At 34.0% G+C, this 16,026-nt stretch overlaps 1 pseudogene; it reads right to left on the bottom strand.

The window, feature by feature from the left end:
* The window catches only part of LOC149552146 (aminopeptidase M1-B-like), an 86,569-nt pseudogene that overhangs the window by 7,188 nt on the left and 63,355 nt on the right, over positions 1-16,026 (bottom strand).

Here is a 16,026-nt window from a genome sequence, read left to right as displayed (position 1 = left end):
ATATAAATGACATGATCAAGTGAATCAAACAAGTCAAAGATTACTAGCATTACAATTTGATTCCAAAATCATCATGGCAGCTACATCAATCAATCTGAAAAGGAATTTTTAAACTATAATTATCTATTTTCATTTGGAGATCACAATCAAGTTGATAAGAAATTATTCTAATATGAGATTTTCATGAACATAACCCCTCTTAAAAGATTATGTTATAAACCAATATGTTGATGGTAGCTTCAATCCATCTTCATTGATTTAAAAAATCCTTAAGCTCTCTATAAGCCAAAATAACAGCTCAATATTATTAAGAACTTAGAGTACATGAATTAGATATTTAATAGTTATGGATACCCTTTCCAAATAATATATTCATATATTCTTTCAATCATTTTATATTCCTTTTCACATAAATTTTGATATACTTTTTCATGATCTAGTGGTATAAATGTTTTAGATTACAGTAAAAATAGGTTTTGAAGGGACCCCGAAACCCTTAACAAAAGCAGAAAAGATAATGCATTAAAGTCCACCAAGGTTTACAAGGACCTGAAACCTACTGAAAAACAACATCAAAATCAAGTTTTATAGCGACCTGAAACCACAAGTTTTACAAGGACTTGGAACCTAGTTTAAAAACCAGACAAGAACCAAAAAAATAGGACCAAAGACAAAAACCATTAACCGCAACCAGCGAAAAGGACCAAAAGCTAGGACAAAAACCAGAGATCAAAACCTAGAGAAAGCTACTAGTGCAGCTCTTTGATCATTTTGACAACCTCTTTTCCAATCTTTGTAGTGTCTTGAATGGAATCAGCAATAGCAACCTCTTGAGCTCGCTTCCTAGAGCTCTGCCTAGTTCTCTTGCTTAGACCCCCTAATGATATGATCTCTTCATTTGTGTGTTTTCCAAGACTGGCAGCAGTAGTACAGATATTGGAAATCACCTATTCCATTTTATTACCACTTTCCTTTATAAGCATTCGAAGGTTTTGTTCATAATCATTGAGTTTGTTTGGGATGTTTTCGACTTGCACTTCTAGCTGGCTAATTTTGGCAAGGTCTATATCCTAGTTTTGTTACACAATATCCAATTTCTTTTTCAGACCCATAATTTCATTATATATCCATGAATCAACTTGGAGAATGGAATCAAATTTTTTCTTAGCAGAGTGCAAAAAGGAAAGCATAGTTTCCCTCTGTGGAGAATCATTCTTGTCCTCTTCCACAACCTGTCTAGTAGGAGAAGCAATCTTATTTGTCTGTTCCTCCTTCCTTATAGCAGAAGGGTCCTCATTTTTGTCCTATTCCACAACCTCTCTCATGGGTGAACCAATCTTAACAGTCTGATCATCCTCTTTCATAGTAGCAAGGTCCTCTTTATCCTTTTCCATCTAGTGGTATAAATGTTATTATTCCAATATATATAGTATTTTTTGTAAAAGATTAAATTAAATTAAATTAGTTATGATAAATCATTTTAACTCTTCCCAAATGATTTTATCATCCTTGGCCACCAAATAAACCATGGGGACTCTTCCATATCTCTCCAATCTAAACACCAAGTCTTATTTTATTAGAGAATTATACTGATATTGATGTCACAACTTGATACTTATTGATAGTGAAAAGCAAAAAGAGAGCATATCAAATGCAATCTGAAATTGAGGCATCATTTTTAGACAACATCACATGTAGCACTAACCCTGTCTTCATGGCTAGTCAACTTATAAAAAAATATAGTAATGAAATTCTTAACCTTGTCCTCGAACAAAACAAAATCGAGGAGACAAAGTCACTCAAAGATGAATTGATATGTAGAGTCAATTCTTTGAAGATAAGTAGTAATTAATCTTAAGTAATAATAAAAGTTCAATAGATGTTTATATTTTATACTATTTTATGGATCATGATCTAAAATATTATGTGTTCTTCTTACGAAATTTGTGACACTTGTGAGACTGCATGGTCAATATGGTGAGGGTTGTAGTGCACAACCTTCATGTAAGTATCCTTAAACCTTTAACCATTCATTTAACCTTTGGGATGCTTCTAGCTAGTATCCCATCTAATTTTTATCCATTACAAATGTCTTTGCTAACAATTTATTCTTTAGCTCATGATGAAGTGTGGATGCCTCCTTTGGTCACCGCTCCAATAATGTCAGCTGCATTGTTAGCAACAAAGAGCTTGCATACATCTTCTATACCAAGTACAAATGGTAAAACCTTATTTGTTATCTGCTAATCATGTATTATTTTTTTGTGGGTAGATTTTATACTCATGGACCTATTTTGTACACTAATAGATACACCTACAGTTGATAGAAGAACAAAGATCACTACTAGTGAAGCTCAACCATTTCTTGGATCAGCTCATGTTACTAGTACTGGTTCATTTGTGGGGTCATTGTTACTGGGAACAAGAAAACTATGTTTTTGTTAAAATTACCAAAGCTACTAGGTGCTTTAAAATTATTATTATTTATAGTATAATTGTAGTTTACTTATACATAACTCATTTTGGACTAGCAATTCCATGATGTTTTTGTAAGAAATGATGTTTTCTATGATATTTTTTTTGAAATGACATTGAAGCTATTTGGACCCACCATACATAAAAGGTATGTAGTTTCATATCACTGCTACAATATTTTTCTTTTCTTCCATTTTTTGTACTATATTAAAGTTATGATCTAACAAATTAATTTTTTCAAAAAAGATTGAATAAATAGGGTCTTGAATTAAAAAATCAACTCATTACATCTTTTGAGGACCTCTTTGGAAAAAAAACATTTTTTGACAGTGCCCTACTTCTTAAAAGAGCATCCAAACATATAAAGGTTGTGAGGAATTGATATGGAAAGTCTCTAAAGGTTAACCCAAAGTATGAGCATCCTCCTATGATTCCACCGATGGAGTGGAATGAAATAATAGAAGATACAAAAGAGAAAATGCTATAGGATAAAGGAATTGAACTAGAAGAGGGGGAAAGAAGGTATGTCATGATAGTATTTAGTAGAATGTAATCATGCGCTAATTAGTGATTTGTGTAAATATATAGTCTAACATGTTTAAAACTTTTCATAGATTGCAAGACACATCAAAAGCTACACAAGCGAGAGTACAAAAGGTTGGCTAACACAAACTTGGCTCTATTTGCTATATGAAACTTCATTCTCAACTTGTAAGTAGCAGCAGTGAAACTTCATCTAATTTTTTTTTTTAAAAAATGTTGCAAACAATTTTGTTTAATCAAATCATACATACAAAATTGGCGTTATTAAACAAAAAATATAGGGCACAAAATTAAATGTAGAGCCCATAGATGAAGATAGAAAAGTTTCCTTAAAGCAAGGCTATAAAGTCATGGCTACATGCCTACACCAAGAATCTGAAAGCCATATTGAAGAATCAGGTGCATGAGATCAGACATAGGTAAATTGGTCAAATGAAAATTAAATCAGATTGAATAGTTGAGAAATTTTATGTTTGGTGTTAATTTCAAACATAAATTGACTATTTATGTTCTATATATTATGATAAAAATGAACATAACATTACACTGTAGCCTTCAAATCCTATCACAAAACCTGTGTGTGATGAAGGCCATGATGTGCATCATAATGATGGAGGTATTAATTTGCTATTGTAAAAATTAGTTATTTAATTATGAATAGAATTTAACATCTTCAATTACAATTGTTCGTGTAACCTTTTTAAAAATATTTTAGAGCATGTTGAACATCATGGTGAATGAGTGAAGAATGTTCGAAGTGTTTAGCATGTTGAGGTAGCGGCTGATCAAAATATTTTTGTACATGATGTGGCATTGTCATGTAAGAAAAATGCATGTTATGCTCTACTAATTAATGAAATACTTGTAATAGTAAAAAAAATAAAAAAGAGTATGCCAATTCAACTTATTTACTTGTTCTTACAACAGAGCCCCCTTTAGTGCAGTAGCCTCGTGCTCCTCAAAAAAGAAGGCGACATCATAATTTGACATTACGTGTGCCATTAGAGGAGGAGAATGAAAAAGATATTGATGCTCCTATCAGTCTTTTCCTTCAAAAAGCTAAGAAAAATTAAAAAAAGAAATGATTTTTTAAAAATGCTCTTTCATAAACCTTGTTTAATAAACTTTGTTGGATAATGAAAGAACATTGTTTTAAGTAATTATCTATGAATGTTGTGTATTAATATTGATTTTTATGTCATTTTAATGAATTTTTTTATGTGTTTTGATTAGGGAAAAACAAGTTTGAAGGGAACTCAAAACTCCATACAAAAAGAAACAAAGTCAAGAACTAGTTTTACAAGGATCAATAACCTAGAGTTCAAAGTAAAATTTGAAGGCTAGTTTTACAAGGACCAACAACCAAGTCAAGATGGTTTTACATGGACCAGCAACCAACATGATTCAACAAACATAGTAGGGGACAAAAAACCAAAAAAAATAAAGACAAAAACTTAAACTAGGTCTTTAATAGCTCCACTGATAGAAGAGCCTAAGGCAGTGACCTCTTTGAGAGAGTCATGAATGCTCTTCACAGGGATTTGGAGGTCAATTTTCTTGGTGCTTTGTCTAGTGTGCCTACTTGGACCACTAGCCAGCATTGAAGAATGACCAGTCGAAGTCGCCTCATCAAGAGAGGCTTTCCCTATTCACATAGTAGCAACCAGGATGGATGAAGTAACACCCTGCATTCCCATTTCACTATCCTTTATCAATTTTATGAGGGAAGCTTTTAACTCCTAAAGTTTAGTTAGGATGTTCCCAAAATATTGTTATGTGTTAATGAAGTCTTGATTAGTATTGCATATTAATGAATGTTATGAGATTGTATTAATTGAATGTTATAGTTTATAAATGGATGAATGAATGAAGTATGTAATTAGATGTTAATGGAGAATTTAGATCGATGTTAGGGGGAGGGGGTGAGGCCAGATGAGCTTCCACCTTCATGTGGTTGACTTTGTTAAGTAGAGAATATTAAAGTATTCTCGAAACCAAGTAAAGCTCAAACTAACATACCTTCATTGATTAATCAATTTCATTCATTGTAGGTATTTTCTTATAAGTGAATTTTGAATGTGTTACTGTTAGGAAACTATCAAATAAAAAACTAGAAGGCTCAATACTCAACTTGTCTGGCATGATCGAGCTTCATTTTGGTATTTTCTTCTTGAATGCATCAAATTTGCATGATTTCTCTTGCAAAGATCAAGTTTCCAATTTAACAGTGAGATTATATCCTTTGAATATGAAAATTATGACACTGAGAAATATCATATATGTTTTCTTTAATTCTATTATGGTTCTCTTATTGGTGTTATGGTCATTGTTGCAATAATAGTTAAATCAAATCGAGACCACCTTCGACGATTTATGGGACATATCAGGAACATTAAAAATTTAATAGATAAGATTTTATTCGTATATTTTTACTTAACTTCAATTCATATGGCTTCATAATGTGCATGAACTTCCAACTTACAAAATGCAACTTGAACTTGTGAACTTAAACTATTACTTCTACATAAGGATGTAATGAGAAAATATAGTTGGACTATACCAGATATAAAAGGAGTCATACTATTATTTAAAAAAATTTTAAAAAATTATATAAATAATAATTTTAAATTTTTTTTTGGAAATTGGGTATCTGATTTTGGAATGGATACCCGACTAGGCTTTGTTTTTCTTCGAATGCTAACCCTCCATGGTCAACACCAAAAATAACTTAAAATCATGTTTTTGGCCTGTTATTGTCTATTTCTGGCTTCGACCATGTAGCTAACAACTTTTTTCATCTAAATTTGATGAAACAAAAAGGGTTTCTTGAGAACATTCTCAGCTTTCCATCAATATAATTTATGTTACATTATGAGTTTAATAAGTAATTATTACTTATTTACTAATAGAGTTAGCTACAAAGTGTTGATTGACATACTGATTGAAAAATAGCTATAACTTTCAAACCATATAATATTTTTGAAATCCAAAAGATGCATCACATTCTATGCTTTGACTACTATAAGGAAAAAGAAAAAGAAATAATTTTGAATTTTTTTGAATTAGTTAAAGTGGTCAAACACAAGTTTTTTATTTATTCTGAAAATAATATAGTAGAAAATTCATAATTAATTATTTGTTTGGAATAAAAATACCCAAAAATATGTGTCACATCCAACCATGAGTGTAATTCTTATATCTAGAATCTTATTAAAATATATTATCATTTGATTTTGATTAAGGTGGTTAGACATACACCTATTTCTTAGTTTTGTCTTGAAGCTTTTGTTCTATTACATTAATAACTAAAATTTTGACCAAACAGTTTTATTTTCTTCAGATAAGGCCTAGTAGTTAAAAAACTATATTCAATTTCCTACAGATTCTTTTCTTACAATATTTTGATATAAAGTCCATAACTACTTTAAAATTACATGTCAAGTTGACATAACCCTGAATTGCTAGTTTTTCACTACCACTTAAGGGCATAGTTTGGTTGACCATGATCCTCCACATACCCTATTCTTAATTATTAATTATTGACAATGTGGATAAGTTATAAATATATATAGATATTGATGTAAGATTAGAATCTCTAGGAAATTGAATGTAGTTTTTAAAATAGTAGGCCTTATTTGAAAATAATTTAATCTGATTGGTCAAAAAAAAGCATTTTAATACAGTAGTGCAAAAGTTTCAAGACAAAAATAAGAAGTAGGTGTATGTCTAACCACCTTAATCAAAATCATATAATAATATTTCTTTATAAGATTCTAGATATAAGAAGTAGACTTGTGCTTAGATGTGACACATATTTTTAGGTATTTCTATTCCAAAAAATAATTAATTATGAATTACCTAGATCCAATGAGTGCCAAGTGTTCCATTTATTCTCATGAGAGATGGATTCATGTTGAATCACTACTCATGAAACATGGTTCAATGAGTTTGACTCAAAATCACATAGTCAAATCCCGATAGCAATATATTTGACTTGCTGTGGAAATTATTTCCAAATTATCTCCTACTTATCAATTGATGAGCTTAAGGGGCTTTCTAATGAATGGTTCATAAGGCACAACACTTGGTGAAGTTTTGAAAATTGGGGTTGCAAGCTTTGGGTTTAACCATGGAGGAAATTTCGTAGTTAAGCACATTCAAGTTGGAGTAGTACTTGGATGGGTGACAATGCTTCACCCCTATGAGCATCACCTAGATCTAATGAGTGCTAAGTGTTCCATTTAGTCTCATGAGATAAGGATTCATGTTGAATCACTACTCATGAAACATAGGCCAATGAGTTTGACTCAAAATCACATAGTTAAATCCCGATAGCAATATCAAAAAGTTTCATATGTTCATTATATGCTTTAAATTTAGTTTCATATGTTAATTATATGGTCAATATTTATGTGTGCAGACATAAAAATAAAATTTAAAAAGTGGTGGCTAGTAGACGATTCAGATTGTTAGCATCGTCTTGCAAGACTTAAGATCTAGCCTGGGCCGTTGATGCAGAAGTGAATCGATTTATCTCAGTGTAGGTATGGGGCCCTAGGTTTAGCAACTCCTTAGGTTTCAAGTAAGGGGGAGGGAGTCAGCTAACTATTTAAATTCGTAGTGAATAGATCTTTTGTGTTTGCCATGGTAAAATGAAAGCTCACTTTTCGAATGTATTGATTTTAGGGTGAAGCCTACGAAGAAAACTGATAAAGGTGGGCTTTAGCCTTGCTTCTCATCAATGAGATCAATTACCCTGAAACCATTTTTGTGTTTTAGCTTCAGTTTCCTTGTTATTACCATATTTGTAGAAAATTCATTTGCAGAGAATGAAATTATAGAAAGTGTAGCTATAGAAAACCCAAAATCATTGATTTTAAAACTTAAATGGAGAAAAGGGATGAGAAAACTTTAGAGGAAAATAATATTAAGCTTAATGGATTAGAGAAAAAGTCTAAAAACTCCAACGAATCAGATCAGAACCCTAAAAGATCTAATGATGGAGAGGGAGAAAAGAGGAAAACTCAAAACCCCAATGAAACTAAACAAAACCCTAATTTCCCCAATGAAGATGAAGAGGGGGAAGAAGAAGAATGTGGGTTTTGCTTGTTCATGAAGTCAGGGGGTTGCAGGGATGCTTTTATTTCTTGGGAGAAATGTGTTGAAGAAGGTGAGGAAAATAAACAAGATATTGTAGAAAAATGCTACAAGGTTACTTCTTTGCTTAAGGAATGCATGGATAGTCATGTGGATTATTATGCTCTAGTTCTCAGGGCCGAGAAGGAAATGGAAGAACAAGTGGTAGAAGAAATGAAGGAACACAGTAAAGAGGCAACTATAGGGGGAAGTGGATCAGAGGGATTTGTGACAATTGATGTGCCAAATGAAATAACCGACACACCCAATTCAACAGTTAAGGTGATAAGCCCATAGGAGAATTTAGATTAGGAACACACTGTTGCTTATTTAGGATACCATAAATGCCATGTGGGGTTTACGGATGCAATCCTTTGTTTACAGTTTAATGTAGAAGGTTTCTCAAGAGTAAGAGGACATGGTTTTTTTTATGAGGTGACTCTGTGTTTAAAAGACAAAAGAAAGCTAGACTACAGAGAAAGAATTATTCAGATATGTAGAAACATAACGGGGATAAACAAAAGAGGGAGGTTTTAGAGACCCGATAATCAATTGGATCCTTTTTTTAACTTTCAATAACTTATTCACAGAAAGCTATTGCAAAATTTTGATGAATTGACAAGATATGGAATATCAAGCTTGTGCACGGTGGTTCCCTTGATCTCAATTGTTTATGCTCTATGTCTAAAGAGGAGGAATTTTGCAACATGTAGCTGGCCATTTTTCTACGTTGCCATTGACCTACATGGTGACATGCACATCTTAAAGGTTTGAATACTTTTTGACTTTAGCAATTTTGAAGGATTACCATTGAATCTTGTCCAGTGATGTGGAGCACACAATAGAAGGGTGAATAAGCACAAAATAATATTAAAATGTGGGATCATCTATCGGATCTCAAGTAATCGAACATGATTCATTTTATAGTCAATTCTATTCATGCCAAGAAATTCATCCACTAACCAATATCAAATTCTATATCAAGACAAAGTAACGACTCTTGAAAACAAACTATTTTAGAATTTGAACCAACAATGAATTCCTAGTCTTGGTTCTTTCTCTGTTACAATAAACCACCGTTCCATTCTCCTACTCTACCCTACTACTCCCCCCTCTTCCATTCTTAGGTTCTCTATTGTAGAGATAAAGAATTTCTGAGATCCGATAACTTGCCAAAACTAATTCTCATAACTAATCTATAACTCTGACTCCAAACTATTTTGTAATCTAATAACATACTAACTAGACTAATAAGGAATCATGGAGTTCATGATTATACAAATACTTTATTTATTAAACTATGACTCTTAAGCTACTAAGAAAACCAAACTATCAAAATGGCTTAGAAGCCATCTTATAATATAATTCAACCATGCATGAACTAGAAACTTCAAAATATTTCCACTTGCCGGATGCCCCTGCATCATCCAGCAGAAGATAGGGCTAGAGAAGTGGATTCTAGTGAACTATGAGTGTGATTTTGGATTGAAATTCAATGAATAAATGTTCTCATTGTTTAGATTTTTTTCAATTTTGAAGATGTGGTGTCAGATCTATTTTGGCTGTTTGATATTTTGTGATTGTTTTGTGTTGGAAATTATCATGACGGCATGGTACCTTCCATAAGATTATAGACTTGGTTTCCTGATCTCTTTAAAAGTAGAGTATCGTTGGTGGAAAGAACTACCATTTCATAAGTAAAAATACTATCAATTGGAAAAAGCAAGCACCCCTTCTTCTTCTTTTTTTTACGTTGTTGTTTCTTTGTCGTTCTCATTTGTAAATCTAATAAAATAGAAATACTTAGATTGATTAGGCATGATAGAATGGTATAATCCAACTCTTGCCTGTAAACATCCATAATGGTTGATAATGGCTACTTACAGGCAGAGCATAGTGCATAAGTGTCACCCAGTAGTCCCGACAACAAAATAGTAGCAGAAATGCACAAGTGTCATATAATATTCTCGACAAAAAATCAATGGCACAAGTTTTTATCAATTTCCAATTTGCTACTTTGCATGCAATTCAACAATGCCTATGTCTTCTCATAAACATAGGTTAGTTCTTACCAAATCTATCAGCAACATATAATTGTCCTGTTGTTATTGCAGACCTTAGTCTTTTTGCAAGTATGTCATCATCTTTCACATGGTAAAAGGCAGTCTTTTCAATGTTTAGCTTTATCCAACTGGATTGGGAACTCGCCCCTGTTAATTTGAAATCTAAAAGACTAACATCTCCAACCTTTTTCTGTAAGAGTGCATTCTTTCAAACCTCATATGAACCATAGCATAAAGTGATTGGCACAACCTATTTGCCATGCCCAAATGCATCACTTGATAGGTACTGGGATTGAATGTGAAAGCAGTGGGAAAAATGTTAGACTAATTGTAGTAATAAAATGTATGTTCTGGAAAGTAGATTTCAGACTCATAAAATACAATGCATTATTTACCTGTGTAAACAACCATGATTATTAATAAAGGCTGGTTTCTACAAGATAACAAAATTCAATGATTAATGCAACAAAGTAAGGAGTAATAATATGAGGTTTATTGGAATATTAATTGTGGTTGGTCATTTCTCCCTGGAGCCAAACATCTACCTACCTCCTTGATGGCTTGCAGAACTATCAAATGAATTTATTGCATGGTAGGTGAAAATTTTTGAAATCTGAAAAGAGGGGAAAAAATATGACAAAAGGAATGATTTGATTCATTTGACTAGACAAGAGGAAGAAGAAGAGTAGATCAGAAGTTGCAAAGAAGGAAGAAGAGAGAAGTGATCAGCAGATCCAGTCATCAGAGTGCAGAGAAAAGAAGTTCATTTCGTGCTTGCATTTGCACGTGTTTCTTCTCTGGTCATTCTATAAGTTTATTATTTATTTGATTCAACTTGTTGAAGCAGTAATTTCTCTAGGCATTATAGTATGTAGCCATTAGAGCTACAAGTTTGAAGTTTAAAGTTTGAAGTTTTATCAGTTTAAAGTTTAGGGTTATTTTAGGGTTTTCTGGTTGAAGTTGAATGCTTCCAGATTTTTTGTAATGATTTAATCCAAGTTGAATAGAAAACAAGCAATCATAATTGAATCCATTTTTATTCCTCATTTAATTACATTTGAAAAGTTTATTTGAAATCTTCAAGTTCTAGATTTCTGGTTTTAATGGTGGAAGTTGTTCACATTATAAATCATCACTCGGTGAAGTCTTGTTAAAGTCTTTATTTTTTGCAGTGGTCACTGAGTTCACTTGGTGCCTTCTTCTACCAAGTTCACTTGGTGCTTCCTTCTACTGAGCTCCACCCTACAGTGGTTATCGAGCTCACTTAGTATCTTTTGGCTACTGAGTTGTTGTTCTTTGGTTACCGAGTTCTCTCGATAAGGTCTTCTATCATTCGGTTCCTTTGGTTACCGAGCAAGAAAAATTGTCACTCGGTAATAGTGTTTACCAAGTTGTTGCTTCATCTACCAAGTTGATCTTCATTTACTAAGCTAACTCAGTAAACTCTCCTATCACTCAGTTTCTTAAGTTATCAAGCAAATTTTGGCACTCGGTAATAGTTGTTGCTGAGAAGATTTTTAGGTTTAGGGTTGTTTTTGTGATTGCATTTTTTTAATATTTTTCACATGGTCTCAGAGCTTTGAGGCCCCACATCCAAAGTGAGTTAGGGAATTTGTTTCCTTGGGATATTTATCATGGCAGGAGATGCAGGAAAGATATGGCAGCAACCACCACCCTTCAATGGACAAAATTATGATACATGGGCAAAGAAGATGAAGACAATAATAGTTGCAAATGATTTGTGGGAATTTGTAGTTAATGGGTTCAATGATATGATAGACCTAGCTCAGTATGTTGATCTCACAAATGCACAGAAGACTCATTTGAAAGAGTCAAGGAGGAAAGATGCTAAGGCATTAAGTTTAATTGAGGCAGCTATGACAGAGATAATATTCCCAAAAATTGTAGCAAAAAATTATACAAAGGAAGCTTCGGATATCCTTGAGACGAACTTCAAGGGGACTGATAAAGTCCACACAGTAAAGCTATAAAATATAAAGAGGGATTTTGAGAACGTTCAGATGAAGGAAAATGAATCAGTTGCAGACTTCAGTTCAAGGACCTCCAATGTGATTAACTAGCTGAACTCAAATGGAGAAGACTATCAAGAGGAGAGGATAGTGGAAAAAATATTGAGGAGTTTACCTCATAAATATGACAATTTGGTCATGACCATAGAAGAGGCAAAAGACCTCACTGTTTTGACTATGGATGAGTTGATGGGTACACTTCAAACCCATGAGCATAGGATCAATAGATCTACATCTTCTACTTCCCAAGAGAAAGCATTTAAGGCTCAATCAAATCCAAGAGGAAGGGGGAGAGGAAGAAATGGCTCAGGCAGGAACTCTAGAGGTAGAGGCCGAGGTAATAGAGGACAAAGGAATGTTGTAGCAGAAAGCTCAGGAAGAGTAGATGGAACAAGTAGCTCACAAAATACTTCAAGAGGAGGTAAGAAAAACTACAACTCAAATAGGAGTAATGTAGAATGCTACTACTATCATAAATATGGGCATTATGCAAGTGAATGCTGAAAGAAGCAAAATGATCAGTCAGGATAAGCAAATGTGGCTGATGTGAATATGGGAAGTGGACCCAATGCTGCTGCCTTCATCATGTGTAATGTTAGTGAAGAAGGAAGCCCTGAGGTTTGGTACCTCGACAGTGGATGTAGCAACCACATGAGTGGTAATGAAACTTTTTTTTATTCATTGACAAGAGTTTCAAATCAGAAATTAAGATGGGTAACAATGGAACCCTACCAGTTGTGGGTAAAGGATCTATTATGGTCCGCACCAAGAAATTTGAGAAAAGGGAAATACAAAATGTGTATTTCACCCCTAGTATGAAGCACAATTTGATGATCATTGGTTAGCTCATTCAAAATGGATACAAAGTGCTGATGGAGAATGACATGTGTGTCATTCAAGAAAAGGATGAGAGAAAGAATCTACTTGCAACAGTTCAAATGATCAAGAACAAAATGTTTCCCTTGAAGATAGAGACATGTTTCTCATCTCAAGTTGGTGCAGCACCTCCCTCACAATCAGCTCTAAGGAGTGTGATTGAAGGCCCCTCATGGCTATGGCACCTCAGGTATGGTCATCTTGGCTATGCTAGTTTAAATTTATTATCAAATAAAAGAATGGTAGAAGGTTTTCCATGAATAGGAAATTCATGTGACAAGTGTGAGGCTTGTATTTTGGGTAAGCAACATAGGCTTCCCTTTAATTCTAAAAATTCTAGGAGAGCTAGATATCCATTAGAGTTAGTGCATACTGACCTAGTCGGTGCTATGCAAGTTACTTCCATTGGGGGGAGTACTTATTTTATGACATTCATTGAATATTTTAGTCGTAGAACATGGATGCATTTTTTAAAGAATAAATCTGAAGCATTTGAAAAATTTGTAGAATTTAAAGCCTAGGCTAAAAGAGAATGTGGACATTATATTAAAGTCCTAAGATCAGATAGAGGAGGGGAGTATACCTCCAATTCTTTTGTAAATTTTTGCAGGAAACATGGCATAAAGAAAGATCTCACAACCAGCTACACACCACAGTAGAATGGAGTGGTTGAAAGAAAGAACATAACCATTGTTGAAATGGCAAGGAGCATGATGAAAGAGAAAGGTCTCCCAACTGAATTTTGGGGAGAGGCTGTGGCAATAGTAGTTTACCTAATTAATAGGTATCCTACAAAGGTAGTCCATGATAGAATTCCAATGGAAGCACGGTCATGAGGAAGATGGACAGTTGAACACCTAAGGGTGTTTCGATGTGTTACATATGCACATGTGCCTAAAGAGAAAAAGTAGAAATTTGATGACAAAGGTGTGAAATGCATTTTCACAGGGTACAACCTAGAATCAAAGGCATACAGATTGTATGACCCATTGAACAACAAGATGATGCTTTCAAGAGATGTGGAATTTCTTGAAAATCAGTCTTGGTATGGACAAATTGATGAGTCACCGAGCACTTCAAGTAAAGTGCCAATTATAAGTGAAGAGGATGCTGATGAACAGCAAGAAGAAGGAGCAGATAGAAGAAAAGGCAAGTAGCCTCAGTCATTACTGAGCTCCTCTAGACATGACCAAGTGTCAATGCCAAGTAGCAGTAGTGAAGATTCTAATCCCACACTCTCCTCCTTGTTACCAAGAAAGACCAAGAGTCTTAGGGAGATATACCAAGATGAAAGGTATGAAGATTATGATGAGAGTGTTAATTTTGCATTATTTTCTCATAGTGATCCAATTTATTTTGAAGAAGCTATTAAGGAGAAGTAATGGTGTAAGGCCATGGATTAGATGCTATAGAAAGGAATGAGACATGGGAGCTAACTGAATTGCCTCCCAAGAAGCAAGTGATTGGAGTGAAATGGGTCTACAAGACCAAATGTAATGTTGAAGGAAAGATCGATAGGCATAAGGCAAGGCTGGTAGTCAAGGGCTACAAACAATAGTATGGAAAAGATTATGATGGGACATATGCCCCGGTTACAAGAATGAAAACCTTGCTTGATGTCATAGTAATTGCAACTGAACACAAGTGGAAGGTATTTCAAATGGATGTGAAGTTTTCCTTCTTAAATGGTGTATTGAAAGAAGAAGTGTATGTGGAGCAGCCACCTGGTTATGAAGTTGCAGGTGAAGATAAGAAAGTATATAGATTGAAGAGAGCTCTTTATGGGCTCAAGCAAGCTCCAAGGGCATGGTACAATAGGATTGACTCATATTTGATGAGCAATAGCTTTAGCAAAAGTAATGGTGAGCCCACTCTCTACATCAAGACAAAAAATGGTAATGTTTTGATTGTTGTCTTTTATGTAGATGATTTGATTTTTACTGGAAATGACAAGGCTCTAATTGGAGAGTTTAAAGAGGCCATGAAAAGTGAATTTGAAATGATAGACCTGGGTCTCTTAAAATACTTCTTAGGCATAGAAGTAAAAAAAATGCATGATGGCATCTTTATCTCTCAAGAAATGTATGCATGGTAGATCTTGGAGAGATTCAAAATGCAGAACAGTAAGGCAGCCCCAACACCAACAGCAATAGGTTTGAAGCTGAGCAGGGAAGACTCTAGCAAGAGAGTGGATCCAACACTATACAAGAGTATGGTTGGAAGTTTAATGTATTTGACTACAACTCAGCCAGACCTAATACATGCAGTAAGTTTAATTTATAGATTTATGGAAATAGCAAGAGATTCCCATTGGCAAGTGGGAAAGAGGATCTTAAGGTATGTGAAAGGTACCAAGGGATTTGGAATTTTGTATACTACAAATGATGATTTCAAGTTGGTGGGTTATACTGATAGTGATTGGGCTATAAGCTTAGATGATAGGAAGAGAACTTCCGAATATATGTTTCATATGGGATCGGGTGCAATTTCATGGGCATCCAAGAAGCAGCCTATTGTTGCTCAATCTATAGCAGAGGCTAAATACATAGCAGCAAATGTAGCAGCATGTCAAGCAATTTGGCTAAGGAGGATCTTGACAGATTTGAATGAAAGGCAAGAGGATGGAACCACAATTTATTGTGACAACATCTCATCTATTGCATTGTCCAAGAATCTAGTCTTCCATGGGAGAAGCAAACACATAGAAATCAGATATCACTTCATCAAAGAGTTGGTGGAGAATGGAGATATCAAAATGGAATTTTTTAAGTCTGAGCAACAACTAGCAGACATTTTCACAAAGCCATTAGGCATTGGAAGTTTTGTACACCTAAGAGAAATTCTTCGTGTAGTTGATTTGGATCAGTAGTGATTCTTTTTTGTTTGGCTCAGGATAAAGGAGG

This window comes from Cupressus sempervirens, chromosome 6 (assembly GCF_028749045.1).
Source record: "Cupressus sempervirens isolate cs-2001-9-10 chromosome 6, ASM2874904v1, whole genome shotgun sequence".
NCBI classification, from domain to species: Eukaryota; Viridiplantae; Streptophyta; class Pinopsida; order Cupressales; family Cupressaceae; genus Cupressus; species Cupressus sempervirens.
Note: the sequence above shows the minus strand (reverse complement) of the source record. Positions and strands in the feature narration are given on the sequence as shown.